Here is a 13,426-nt window from a genome sequence, read left to right as displayed (position 1 = left end):
CTGCTGCAGTCCCGTCTAGTAGGCTGAAAAAACCATGCAGAAACACGTGACAGGTGATGAAACATTTCTTTGCAGCTGCTGCAGTTTGTTAACAGATACCAGCAGTCACTTGTGTTGTGAAGTTACGACGAGGATATGTCTGTCCCTCAGAGGAAGTTACTGATATTCGTCGTCGAAGTGCCCTACAAAAGATTCTATACTAATTTATAAGATGCAGACATTATGTGCAGCGATTAAGAGGGAGAGCCGACCATCAAAAATAGACTGATTCGAACCTGCGACCGTATCGGTCGCGCGGTTCCAGACTGTGGCGCCTAGAACCGCTCCTTTACGTAACAAGTAACAGAGTTATTTGTACTTCCTCAAATCAGTAGTAGGCAGCAATACTCGATCCCATTGTTGGCTAAAAAACAATATGTTGATGGCCAGAAAATGCTACGCAGGCGAACCAAGAAGACGAATAGAAAGAAATGAAGTTGATTACAGATTGTTGGATCATTAAGCAAGGATATAATTTCATCAACACTGAGCATAATAAATACATACTCTACAGTCCGATTGAAAATACCTGATAGTTAACACTTCACGCGTTGTAGCTTGTTTCCCCTAATCAGAGCGCTCAACGTCACGCGCTAACGGTTTGCCGTTGCCAAACAACTACAACAATTACTTCACTTCTAATGCCTTGTCCGGCTTTCTTTCTTGGATCCCGACTGCCTCTTATTTCATATTTCATTATATGCGATAACCAGACACACACACACACAAACACACACATACAAAATGATGCTAATGAGATATACACGTTTCATACACAACATTAACCGAACACAACCGGATGCTTCCGCACGAGAAGCCGAAATTTTGAAGGCTGTCAGTTAATCGTTGTGACTGGGCCACGTCATTCGTAAACTCAATTGCCTCTAATGGGCAAGTTGGAATAGTGTAGTGGTTAGCCTATAAACAGGCTTGAAAGAAAGTCAGAGGTTCAAATCTCGTCAAATACAGCGAGTTTTTTAATTTTTGTAAATCTAATCAAACGACTTTGGTTATCATTTTTATTCAGTTAATTGGTTTATATGCACTTCTTTATTTCTAATACTTTAACGCATGTTTTCACCACCGTATTGACTTTTTTCATTTGCTCCTATTTATCTTCCTATCATTCTTTTTTCGTTTGGAGCCTGCTTGTGTCACGTATAATCTGCAGCCAAGTTCCAAGCACGACTGCTTATTGGTTGGTAATACTGTATCCTGTGTATCCAGTGTGAGCATAGTTTCAGGTAACCAGTGACAGTCAGAAATTACTGTTTGCTTTTACCGCTAAAACTGAAATTTTGCTGCAGAAGATGGCTGTGCAAACGAACATATACTGGTATTTTTCTGTCTTGATTTTACTCGTAAAGGTTAGCCTTAAACACCGTAAACAAACCGATCGTGATTTTAGTTCTGCCGCAGACTGCCGGTCGTCGTTTTCTCGGATACATAACACAGCACGAGGTTATGCTTAGGTTAGGACATGAGTTTAAATTCAGGTCGACTATACCATCATCTGCCGCTGTTCAGTCATCGGTTCCTCAAAATCAGCTGTCGGCAGAGCATGTCCCACTTCCGTGATACCTCGCGGCACCCGCTTCCAACGTAAACAGCGTTTGTGAAGTGACCCGGTGTGTTTGTGTGTCGCCTATAACCGAGCGGTAACCGGCAACGGATGTGGCAACACTGTAGCTGCAAGTGACGGACACCAACTATCAAGTAAATTTAATGGGACTGTAGTAGGGTGTCGTTTACTTTGGACCAATTTCTTTTTCGAAAAATTTTAGCCTCACACCTTAAATATTTTCTTTTTGGTTATATTTACTCAGGAAAAAAATTTCATCTCAATAGGATGACTTTAATCATTACTAACTAGAGCAGCAAATTTTAATATGGAAATTTTAGGTTTTGTAGATTTTAGTTAGCGTAAACGTTACTATTGACTGCATTAAATCAGAATTAAATACCTTCTTTCTTATTTTGATGAATTTAGTATTCTTGAGAATATTTTCTTTCTTTCATTTCGAATATATTTCTACACAATGCAATACATATCCCATTTGCCCCTCATCTAGGTCAATAGTCTGTCAAAACCTTGCATTAATTTAACATGCTTTTCAACAGAGTCATTAACAGCTTTGAACTCATTAACTATCCATTCAGCGTCTAAATTTGAAGTGCTCATTGTCCATGTCGAAGTGCATTCTTCAATGAAAGGATGGTCCATAATCGTTAGGAAAGAGAACAGTTCGGTGCTCTTTCTTGATACAGAGTTGGCTAATGGTTTCTCTGGAATGAAGGTAAGAGTTATTTAGGAGGTGTAAATTAACGAATCAGAACCAATAATAAGTGGTAATCAGAACAAAATTAAACTTATCATGTAATGGTCCATTCAGTTCTCCACCGAAAGGAGTATATCTCTTTTCCATTTCTAGATTCTCTGTTTGTAAATTTGTTACCATTTTGATTTTGGTTTGTATCTCTACTTCATCAGCAAAGAGCGATAAGAGAGACAAATATTCTGGTAAATACCAAAAACGATGACTAAATTTCGTGGTAAATACCAAAAACGATGACTAAATTTCGCTATAGCTTCTTTTCAAATCGTGGGATCTATCCTTTCATATGATTTCAGATCTTTTAAGAAACAAAGGTTCATATGAGAAGCCTTTCCAACTTCGCTGCACCGAAGCCACGGCTTGATGTATACAACTTACTATGAAAAGAGAGACTTCTCTCAATGAAATTTTATTTTCGATCGATGGTTCAAAGTTGTGATGTTTCAGTGAGATTTTTAGCACTAAATAGCTCTTACCATCTATCTTGCTCGATTCATTGCTCCAGGAGAGTATATTTTCAGTTTTCACCAACTCTCCTCTCAGAATTATAACACAGAGCTCTATGACTTTACATAATCACCTCTCACTGTGGATTTATCTAATTCACATTCACAGAAGTCTAATGTCTCCTTATTTTTTTTTTAATTGCTGCTCTTATAAGAATCAAGATCATGTTAAATTCCGGACATAATTAATTTTTACATAACTTTTACAAAATTCCGCTCTCTTTCATTGCCATCTTGGGAAGATTTAAATTAAAGATTTTAACGAAACAACTGATTAAGCCGATGGCCTGAGAAAACGAGAGGATACTGAAAATCTCTCGTCGTTCGCGTGCGATGCACCTTAGGTGACTTTTGTATGACCATTCTGAGGTTGTTTCCCGGCTTGATAGACCCCAAGTGTCTGATATCAAACTGTTCGATTCGACCTCCCCAATACCACTGTAGTAGGGGAAGGTGGGGTAAGGTGGCTATGGCTCAAAAGTGGACACTGCATGGATTTTCAGTGGATAGTGCTGCCGTCTACTGAGAAGTGGTCGGGCTAGCCCTAATATGCACCAACACTGTTGTCGATGAGTTTGACACAGGAAGTTTTTTCCGTTATATATTAGTAAAACCTTTTCTGATTTTCAGTCGTCTGATATAATGACAGTAAATTGTGCTAGTCTTGTTACTTCACTTATATTTAGAGTCACACTTTTTACCGCATCAACGTTTTAAAAAGTCATTTTGATTACAAATGCAATTCCTGGTTGTTTCTTTCTGTTTGATAGTTTCATCTGTGAACCACTAATGCCAACATCGTGTCCGATCGGGGAAAGTGGCGACATTGCTAGTCGGAAAAAATGGCCACGTTGTTTGCTCTGGTAAGGGTTAGCTACTTCCGTATATCACGCATAATACTTCATGTCAGATTTAGTTCAAATCCCTTTTATATAAAAAGGTATCGCTTGTTTTCTATCGACTAAATTAATTTATATCATTTTAAAACCGTCTCCGATGTATTATACGTGGCCTAATACAAAAATTGAATTGAAAACAATGTGGCCAAGGTAGTTGGTATTGTTTCAGATACTAGGACATCAAAGAGCCTAGAATGTATGTCCGAAAATCAGAACGACAAAAATGGGATCCCATTGCGTTGGAACTGCCCACATTCCCCCTCCCCCTAGGTCGGGAAAAGTGGCCACTTCGTAAGCCTATCTATTAGCTTAGTTTTCACTTACAAATATTGGGTGTGATACCTTGTAATACGAATATTCAAAAAGTGTAGGCGGTAAGCTTCTATCGGTAATCATAGTTTGGTGATAATTCAATTTTCCTTAGAGTGGCCACTTTGCCACAGCTTCACCTACGTTGTAAACAATCAAAGTTTACACCTTGTATGAGAGCCTCCTGTGAAATTTGACACGCGCCCAAACGTTGGTGTCGTTCTCGGCAAGATCACTCAAACACAACTGATATGAAGTTCCCGAAAGCTGTGGTACTGCATTCTCAAATTCTGCAGACATCTCTGGAAATAGCTGATGGTTAAGGTTGTCCTTTTCGACCATGGTATACATTCCAGCAACACGAACAAAGTACTTGCTTTTTGACAGAATGAAATCATACGCAGTTCGAATCTTCAAACTTCTTTCTTTGAGATGGTCTAAATGGCGTGGTTGAAATGGCTCTGAGTACTATGCGCCTTAACTTCTGAGGTCATCAGTCGCCTAGACCTTAGAACTAATTAAACCTAACTAACCTAAGGACATCACACACATCCAAGCCCGAGGCAGGATTCAAACCTGCGACCGTGGCGGTCGCTCGGTTCCAGATTGTAGCGCCTAGAACCGCACGGGATGGTCTAAAGATCACGTATTTGTGTTAGGTGTGATAAAAACATAGCCATGTGAAATCGTCCTGTAATTTGTAATCAGCTCTTTTCAGGAACGTTAATGAGCCTTAGCACAGAGAGCGCCACACACACATTGACACTCATTGTTGCATTGTGGAGGGGTCCGTTGCACAGCAACGCCCGCCGAGTTCAACTCGCGCCTTGAAGCCCAACCGTACGCGTTGTCAGCCTGGTGACTATATTCCTTTCTCATATTACGTAGTTTGTTCTGTTTTCCCAGCCAGGTTAAAATACCTAAATTTTGTTCGTCATAAGAATAAACCTGATACAAACAAACACAAACGCGGTGGTTGATCAGTAGCCGTAGCACAGGTACAGTGGTGTTATTAAGCTCTTGGAAGTAGGTCCCTTTTATGTATGAGACATCTTGTCACTATGTTACGGTAAATGAAATTTTAAGATACGGTAGAAGCTTAGAGATTACCAGCCAGTCTTCAATATTTAATTTTTCGATGAAATCCCTGCAATAGCGCATTCAGAAAAATTACCCTGTGCTTAAGTTAGGAATTTTCATCACTCTTCTTTTTAATTACAATACTATGTTAGCTAAGAACGACGGAGCATATTATGCTTCCTCTCTGTTCCCCTAAGAAACGTAGGGTATTGCTGGAATTTTGGCCAATATTATTTCATTCTGCTTTAAATTAAACGACTTTCAAAGCTATATTGCTTTTCTGCTCATCACTTTTTACGTCTTGACTGCAGCTGCTCACATCACAGCAGGTTAGTTGGAACAGCTTGCAGGCCTGTGTTGTCCAAATTAAATGTACCGGTAAAGCCCAATATTGTCGCTGTGTTGATGTGCGGAAGCGGAGAAAACGGTCACTAGATTGCAGTGCAATAAAGCGGTTGGGGTGCATGAAATTAAGTCGGAACTCATCAAATACTGTGGAATGTCAGATCTTAAATGGCTACACAGGATAATTGAAATGGCGTGGGAGTCGGAACAGGTTCCATCAGACTGGACGAAAGCAGTAATCACACCAATCTTTAAACATGGAAACAGAAAAGATTGTAACAACTGCAGACGTATCTCTTTACTCAGCGTTGTGGGTAAAATTTTCTCAGGAATTGTTGAAAGGAAAGTGCGAGTATTAGTTGAGGACAAATTAGATGAAACAGTGTGGGTTTAGGCCTCTTAGAGGTTGTCAGGACCAGATCTTTAGCTTGCGGCAAATAATGCAGAAGTGTTAAGAGTGGAACAGGGAACTGTATCTATGCTTTATAGATCTAGAAAAGGCATATGACCGGGTTCCTAGAGGGGAGTTATTGTCTGTTCTACGAGATTATGGAATAGGAGGCAAACTTTTACAAGCAATTAAAGGTCTTTACATAGATAGTCAGGCAGCAGTTGACGGTAAATTGAGTTCATGGTTCAGAGTAGTTTCAGGGGTAAGACAAGGCTGCAACTTGCCTCCACTGTTGTTCATATTATTTATGGATCATATGTTGAAAACAATAGACTGGCTGGGTTAGATTAAGATATGTGAACACAAAATAAGCAGTCTCGCATATGCAGATGACTTAGTTGTGATGGCAGATTCGATTGAAAGTTTGCAAAGTAATATTTCAGAGCTAGATCAGAAATGTAAGGACTCTGGTATGAAGATTAGCATCTCCAAAACGAAAGTAATCCCAGTGGGAAAGAGATATAAATGGACTGAGTGCCAAACAGGAGGAACAAAGTTAGAACAGATGGACAGTTTCAAGTACTTAGGATGCATATTCTCACAGGATGGCAACATAGTGAAAGAACGGGAAGCGAGGTGCAGCAAAGCTAATGCAGTGAGCAATCAGCTACGATCTACTCTCTTCTGCAAGAAGGAAGTCAGCACCAAGACTAAGTTATCCGTGCGCCGTTCAATCTTTCGACCAACTTTGTTGTATGGGAGCGAAGGCTGGGTGGATTCAGGTTACCTTATGAATAAGGTTGAGGTACGGATATGAAAGTAGCTAGGATGATTGCAGGTACTAGTAGATGGGAACAATGGCAGGAGGGTGTCCACAATGAGGAAATCAAAGAAAATCTGGGAATGAACTCTATAGGTGTAGCAGTCAGGGCGAACAGGCTTAGATGGTGGGGTCATGTTACACGCATGGGAGAAGCAAGGCTACCCAAGAGACTCATGGGTTCAACAGTAGAGGGTAGGAGGAGTCAGGGTAGACCAAGGAGAAGGTACCTGGATTCGGTTAAGAAAGATTTTGAAGTAACAGGCTTAACATCAGAAGAGGCACCAATGTTAGCACTGAATAGAGGATCATGGAGGAATTTTATAAGTGGAACTGGGCTCCAGACTGAAGGCTGAAAGGCATAATCAGTCTTAAATGATGATGATGATGATTATGTGCGCAACGCACAGCATCTTAGCATAAAACACACCCTGTTTATCGTATTTGACTGAAGTCAAGACAGCTGGCTTCTGCTCCATGTGCAACGAAATCCAATGAGATTCCAGTAGACATACGAGAACACAAGGTGTATTGTTAACATCAGGTTTTTTCTTATGATGAAGACATTATAGCTGGAGAAAGCTTAAATGTTCAATAGTTATGAAGAACTGAAAGAAAATCCATATGAACCCTGTCTTGTCTTGCTGTTGCCTAGGAACTATAGCGTACGATCATAACATAGAAAAGATGAAAATTCATTTAACACACTCCATTTTTTATAGTCGCTATATTTTAAATTAAATCATGAGCCAAAATACTTGGCCGGTCGGGGTGGCCGAGCGGTTCTAGGCGCTAAAGTCTGGAACCGCGTGACCGGGCATGGTTAGTTAGGTTTAAGTAGTTCTACGTTCCAGGGGACTGATGACCTCAGAAGTTAAGTCCCATAGCGCTCAGAGCCATTTGAAAATACTTGAACACCTCATTAATATCGCGTTTGTACACCTATGGGACGCAGTACAGGAGCAATTCAACAAGTCCTTGCTAGTTTTCTGCAAGTATTTTGCGCCACAATGCGTACACGCAGATCTTGCAGTTACCGAAAATTACGGGCCTGTGGTTTGTGGCTGCGGACATGGCACATGATAGCGTCCTGCAGGCGAGATGGTCTCAGAAGATCCCTGACAGCTCGCGGCGTGGTTGCCAGTTTTCAGCTACGAAGCGCTAACGACAGCAGGCTGAAACAGTAGCCGTCTATAGAGCTCTGACAACACTGAGGCGTTGACACAGAGACTTTCACAATGTCACGTTACGTTATTGGTTGAGGTAGGCCCGCTAAGCTGCCACGCCCAGCCTGCAGCAACTGTCAGGGGTCAACGTACGCTGACTCAGCTATAGACGTGTTCCATCGAGTTCAAATCAGGGCATTTTGGTAGTGAAGAGATCAACGTCAGTCCACAAACATTCTCCTCAAACCACTGCCGCTCGATTCTGGTCTTTTGTCTCTGACAGTTATCCTGCTGGAAGATATCAAGCATGAAGAGAAGCAGGTGGACCACAATAATGTTCACGTAGTCCATAACTGCCTTGGTGTCTCCCATTAGTACCACAGTTTCCATGGTAGACATACATTTCAATTTCGCGAATATCATTCCATTATTACTGGAAATTAGAGAATAGTGTAGTATGTTATCTAACAGTTTTCTCGATCTATTCCTTGAAGGTGCCGATATGCTACAGACATAGATCGTTCCTTTCATTTGAAAGCTATGTGGAAAAGACATTTTAAATGAAATTGGTAGCATTGCGCTTCACAGCTGTCGAGATTTCAGGGCATAGTTGCGTACATCATAGAAAGTAGGTGGATAAGTACGAGCTATTGAATAGTATCATTCGAAGACCTTGAGGCTTGAATTTTAAGCATGGGCACCACGTGAAAGTGTCGGGTTGTCGTGCATGGCAGTGCGGGGTAGCCGCGCGGTCTTAGGCGCCTTTCCACGGTTCGAGCGGCTCCTCCCGTCGAAGGTTTGAGTCCTTCCTTCGGCATGAGTGTGTATGTTGTCCTTAGCATAAGTTAGTTTAAGTTAGATTAAGTAGTGCGTAAGTTTAGGTACTGTTGACCTCAGCAGTTTGCTCCCATAGAAGCAGGATTGCTGTGAGCGGCTATCACGTCAGTTGCATTGACAGGCCTACTTCCACCAGCATTTCGATGCCTCGTCGCTTATGCTGGTTACTTCTATCATTTCAGTGCCTTTATGATGACACCAAAGTCGTAACCACATACATAAAAAAAGTTTTGCATCACCTCGCTTCCGAGAGTTCCGGAACCTGTACAGAAAATTGAAGTAGAGATCAACATAAACATCATTTCCGCCATTGTTCATGAAAACCACACACTGCATGTTGTAACACCATACAGCGAGACCTTGAGAGGTGGTGGTTGAGATTGCTATACATACCGGTAACTCTAATACCTAGTAGCACGACCTCTTGCATTGATGCATGCCTGTATTCGTTGTGGCATACTATCCCAAGTTCATCAAGGCACTGCTGGTCCAGATTGTCCCACTCCTCAACGGCGATTCGGCGTAGACCCCTCAGAGTGATTGGTGGGTCACGTCGTCCATAAACAGCCCTTTTCAATCTATCCCAGGCATGTACGATAGCGTCCATGTCTGGAGAAGATGCTGGCCACTCTAGTCGAGCGATGTCGCTATCCTGAAGGAAGTCATTCACGAGATGTGCACGATGGGGGCGCGAATTGTCGTCCATGAAGATGACTGCTTCGCCAATATGCTGCCGATTTGTTGCACTATCGGTCGGAGGATTGCATTCACCTATCGTACAGCCGTTACTGTGCATTCCATGACCACCACCGGCGTACGTCGGCCCCACATAATGCCACCCAAAAACAGCAGGAGGAGGAGGAGGAGATTAGTGTTTAACGTCCCGTCGACAACGAGGTCATTAGAGACGGAGCGCAAGCTCGGGTGAGGGAAGGATTGGGAAGGAAATCGGCCGTGCCCTTTCAAAGGAACCATCCCGGCATTTGCCTGAAACGATTTAGGGAGATCACGGAAAACCTAAATCAGGATGGCCGGAGACGGGATTGAACCGTCGTCCTCCCGAATGCGAGTCCAGTGTGCTAACCACTGCGCCACCTCGCTCGGTAAAAACAGCAGGAAACCTCCACCTTGCTTCACTCGATGGACAGTGTGTCTAAGGCGTTCAGCCTGACCGGGTTGCCTCCGAACACACCTCCGACGATTGTCTGGTTGAAGGAATACGTGACACTCATCGCCGAAGAGAACGTGATGCCAATGCTGAGCGGTCCTTCGGCATGTTGTTGGGCCCATCTACACCGCGCTGCATGGTGTCGTGGTTGCAGAGATCGACCTCGCCATGGACGTCGGGTGTAAAGTTGCGCATCATGCAGCCTATTGCGGACAGTTTGAGTCGTAGCACGACGTCCTATGGCTGCACGAAAAGCACTATTCAACATGGTGGCGTTGCTGTTAGGGTTCCTCCGAGCCATCATCCATAGGTAGCGGTTATCCACTGCAGTAGTAGCCCTTGGGCGGCCTGAGCGAGGCATGTCATCGACAGTTCCTGTCTCTCTGTATCTCCTCCATGTCTGAAGAACATCGCTTTGCTTGACTCCGAGACGCCTGGACACTTCCCTTGTTGAGAGCCCTTCCTGGCACAAAGTAACAATGCGGACGCGATCGAACCGCGGTATTGACCGTCTGGGCATGGTTGAACTACAGACAACACGAGCCGTGTACCTCCTTCCTGAAGGAATGACTGAAGCTGACCGACTGTCGGACCCCTCCGTCTAATAGGCGCTGCTCATGCGTGGTTGTTTACATTTTTGGGCGGGTTTAGAGACATCTATGAACAGTCAGAGGGACAGTGTCTGTGATATGATATCCTCAATCAACGTCTGTCTTCAGGAGTTCTGGGAACCGGGATGAGCAAAACATTTTTTGATGTGTGTATATCCCGTTCTGAGAAACCTTCTGAAAAGACATCCCCAAACCACCAAAAGCTGTCTTATGAAAAGTTTTTATTATTTTGCACCAGTTTCGATTTCAAAGCTCGAAGACTATCAAAAAAATGACTTGTATGGACGGTTAGGCAGTATCAAGACCGTGATTTTACTATACGGGGTGGGTGCAAGCGCTAACTGTTTACAACGTCCCACACTGGTGTAGAGGAAGAGGGAACGAACACTTGTGGTCGGTCAAGTTGGGAAATACCGAATCGCATCCTGCGGGACTTTTTATACACTCTCTTGTGCCACGGGCGTAGTCGTGAAATTGACTTTTCTGTACAATTTCCCTCATTATTTTGTGAGTTTTAACACCATGAACATAAATCGTTTTCTTTCTCTGGTCTCCTTAGTACGGAACAACTGTTGTAAGGGTCAGTTTCGAATAGAATCGCAAACGCAATTAGTTTCTGCACAACGTTTTCAAATGTCTTTTCCTTCCATTACCCACACAGTTGTGGTTAACTTACTAACGTTAATAAGAACTGGTGGCATAATAGGGGTAGGTGAGAGTAGGGCTCGCGCCCTGAGGGTTCCGTTTGATAATGTATGTAGATCCAAGGATATCGACGATTTCTAGGTGTTATCGACATTGATTCTGGCAGGATATAGGTCCCACGGATTCCAAGACTTTCCACAATGTTTTAATTTCAAGGTAAAAGTCGGATAACAAATGACAAAAGATATATTTTTTTGTCCGATGTAACTATTATGATTTTTCCCCGTTACTTGTACTCCGAAACACTTGTTCTTGAAAATGGTTCAAATGGCTCTGAGCACTATGGGACTTAACAGCTGTGGTCATCAGTCCCCTAGAACTTAGAAGTACTTAAACCTAACTAACCTAAGGACACCACACACATCCACGCCCGAGACAGGATTCGAATCTGCGACCGTAGCAGTCGCACGGTTCCGGACTGCGCACCTAGAATCGCGAGACCACCGCGGCCGGCTACTTGTTCTTGCCAGATTTCATAATTCTACGTCAAGGGGAAGTATCATATAGGTTTTAATGACTGGATCAGCGAGTATCAAAGTATGTGACATAAATGGCCGTATCTTTTATCGCATTGACTTAAAGGTGTAACGTTTTCATACCACCAAAGACTACAGAACTCAGGCTATGATATAAACTTCAACTCAATTTGTCTATCCTTTCCTAAGAAAGAGAGGTCTTAACGGAATGATGGACAACTAGTATGATATCAAATAACAATTTCTTTCGTGTCGTAATATTAATAATTAATAACGTTCGGATTTTTCCGTTGGTTTTGCTGTGAATCCTTGCTTCCTGCCAAAGTTCTTGAGTCTAGGTCAACGAGAGGTACCCAGTAGTTTTTGATGACTGAGTTTGCGAATATCAAAATATATGACGTAAATGGCGTATCTTTGGCTTGCACTGACATAGAAGCTGACGTTTACTCTCTAGCCAAGAGACTGTAGACCTTAGCATGCGATATAAATTTTTACTCCATACGTTTACGACCTCCTGAGAAACAGGGGTCTTAGCAGATGAATGGACAGACAGACTGTCTGATAACAAATGATAAAAAAACCTTTTTCGTGCGATACAATTACAAATTGAACACTTTCGGATTTTTTTCCTTTGATTGCAGTGTAAAGCCTTACTTCTTTCCAAATTACATTTCTCTAGGTCACCGGAAAGAACCCTGTAAGTTCAGAAATGTATGATTTCGAATAGCAAAATATATGGCATAAATGGACGCATCTTCTGATTGCACTGACTTAAATGTTTCACTTTTTTTACGACACCAAAGAAACGTAGAGCTTAATATGAGACATACATGTCAACATCTGTTCCTGAGAAAAAGGATTTTGAATTGTCCGACACTCCCACCACACACACACACACACACACACACACACACACACACACACACACGAATGGACAAACAAGTGATCCTATAAGGATTCCGTTTTTACCGTTGGAGCTATGGAACTCTAATGTAAAGAGCGGCGAGCATGCACTGTAGCTTAGGTGGTCTTTTTTTAGGCCAGTTTGAGTTGGTTCCCGGCTTGATAGATCTCATGTGTCTTATATCAAACTGTTCGTCTCGATTTCCTCTACACCATTGCTGTACTCTATGAACAGCTACTGTTTACAGCCTGTGTAGTTCAGTATGTTGACATCATGAAGTTCACACAGTGGATGCCAACGGCCTTGCCGCAGTGGATACACTGGTTCCCGTCAGATCACCGAAGTTAAGCGCTGTCGGGAATGGCCAGCACTTGGCTGGGTGACCATGCGGGCCGCCATGTGCTGTCGCCATTTTACTGGGTGCACTCAGCCTCGTGATGCCAAATGAGGAGCTACTCGGCCGAATAGTAGCGGCTCGAGTCAAAGAAAACCATCATAACGACCGGGAGAGCGGTTTGCTGACCACACGCCCCTCCTATCCGCATCCTCATCTGATGATGACACGGCGGTCGGATGGTCCCGATGGGCCACTTGTGGCCTGATGACGGAGTGTTTTTTGACACAGTGGACTCCCATATTCTGTGTATAATTCTGTTGCCAACGAACCTGCTTCCTATGTTATGTTGATAATATGTCTCCATCTGCTTATTATCCAAGATCGAAATAATAAATACACACAGAACAGATTTTAGTGGCTTGTTATATCTGTTCAGAATCATGAAAGAGCTGTGTAGCACTGCCTGCAGAAAATATTTCATTCTCTTGCAAAGATAT

At 42.7% G+C, this 13,426-nt stretch overlaps 1 pseudogene; it reads left to right on the top strand.

Moving 5' to 3' along the window:
- Positions 1 to 12,885: 12,885 nt before the first annotated feature.
- Positions 12,886 to 13,003, top strand: LOC124556417 (annotated as a pseudogene).
- Positions 13,004 to 13,426: the final 423 nt, after the last annotated feature.

The sequence above is a fragment of the Schistocerca americana genome, chromosome 1 (genome assembly GCF_021461395.2).
Source record: "Schistocerca americana isolate TAMUIC-IGC-003095 chromosome 1, iqSchAmer2.1, whole genome shotgun sequence".
Lineage (NCBI taxonomy): Eukaryota > Metazoa > Arthropoda > Insecta > Orthoptera > Acrididae > Schistocerca > Schistocerca americana.
Note: the sequence above shows the minus strand (reverse complement) of the source record. Positions and strands in the feature narration are given on the sequence as shown.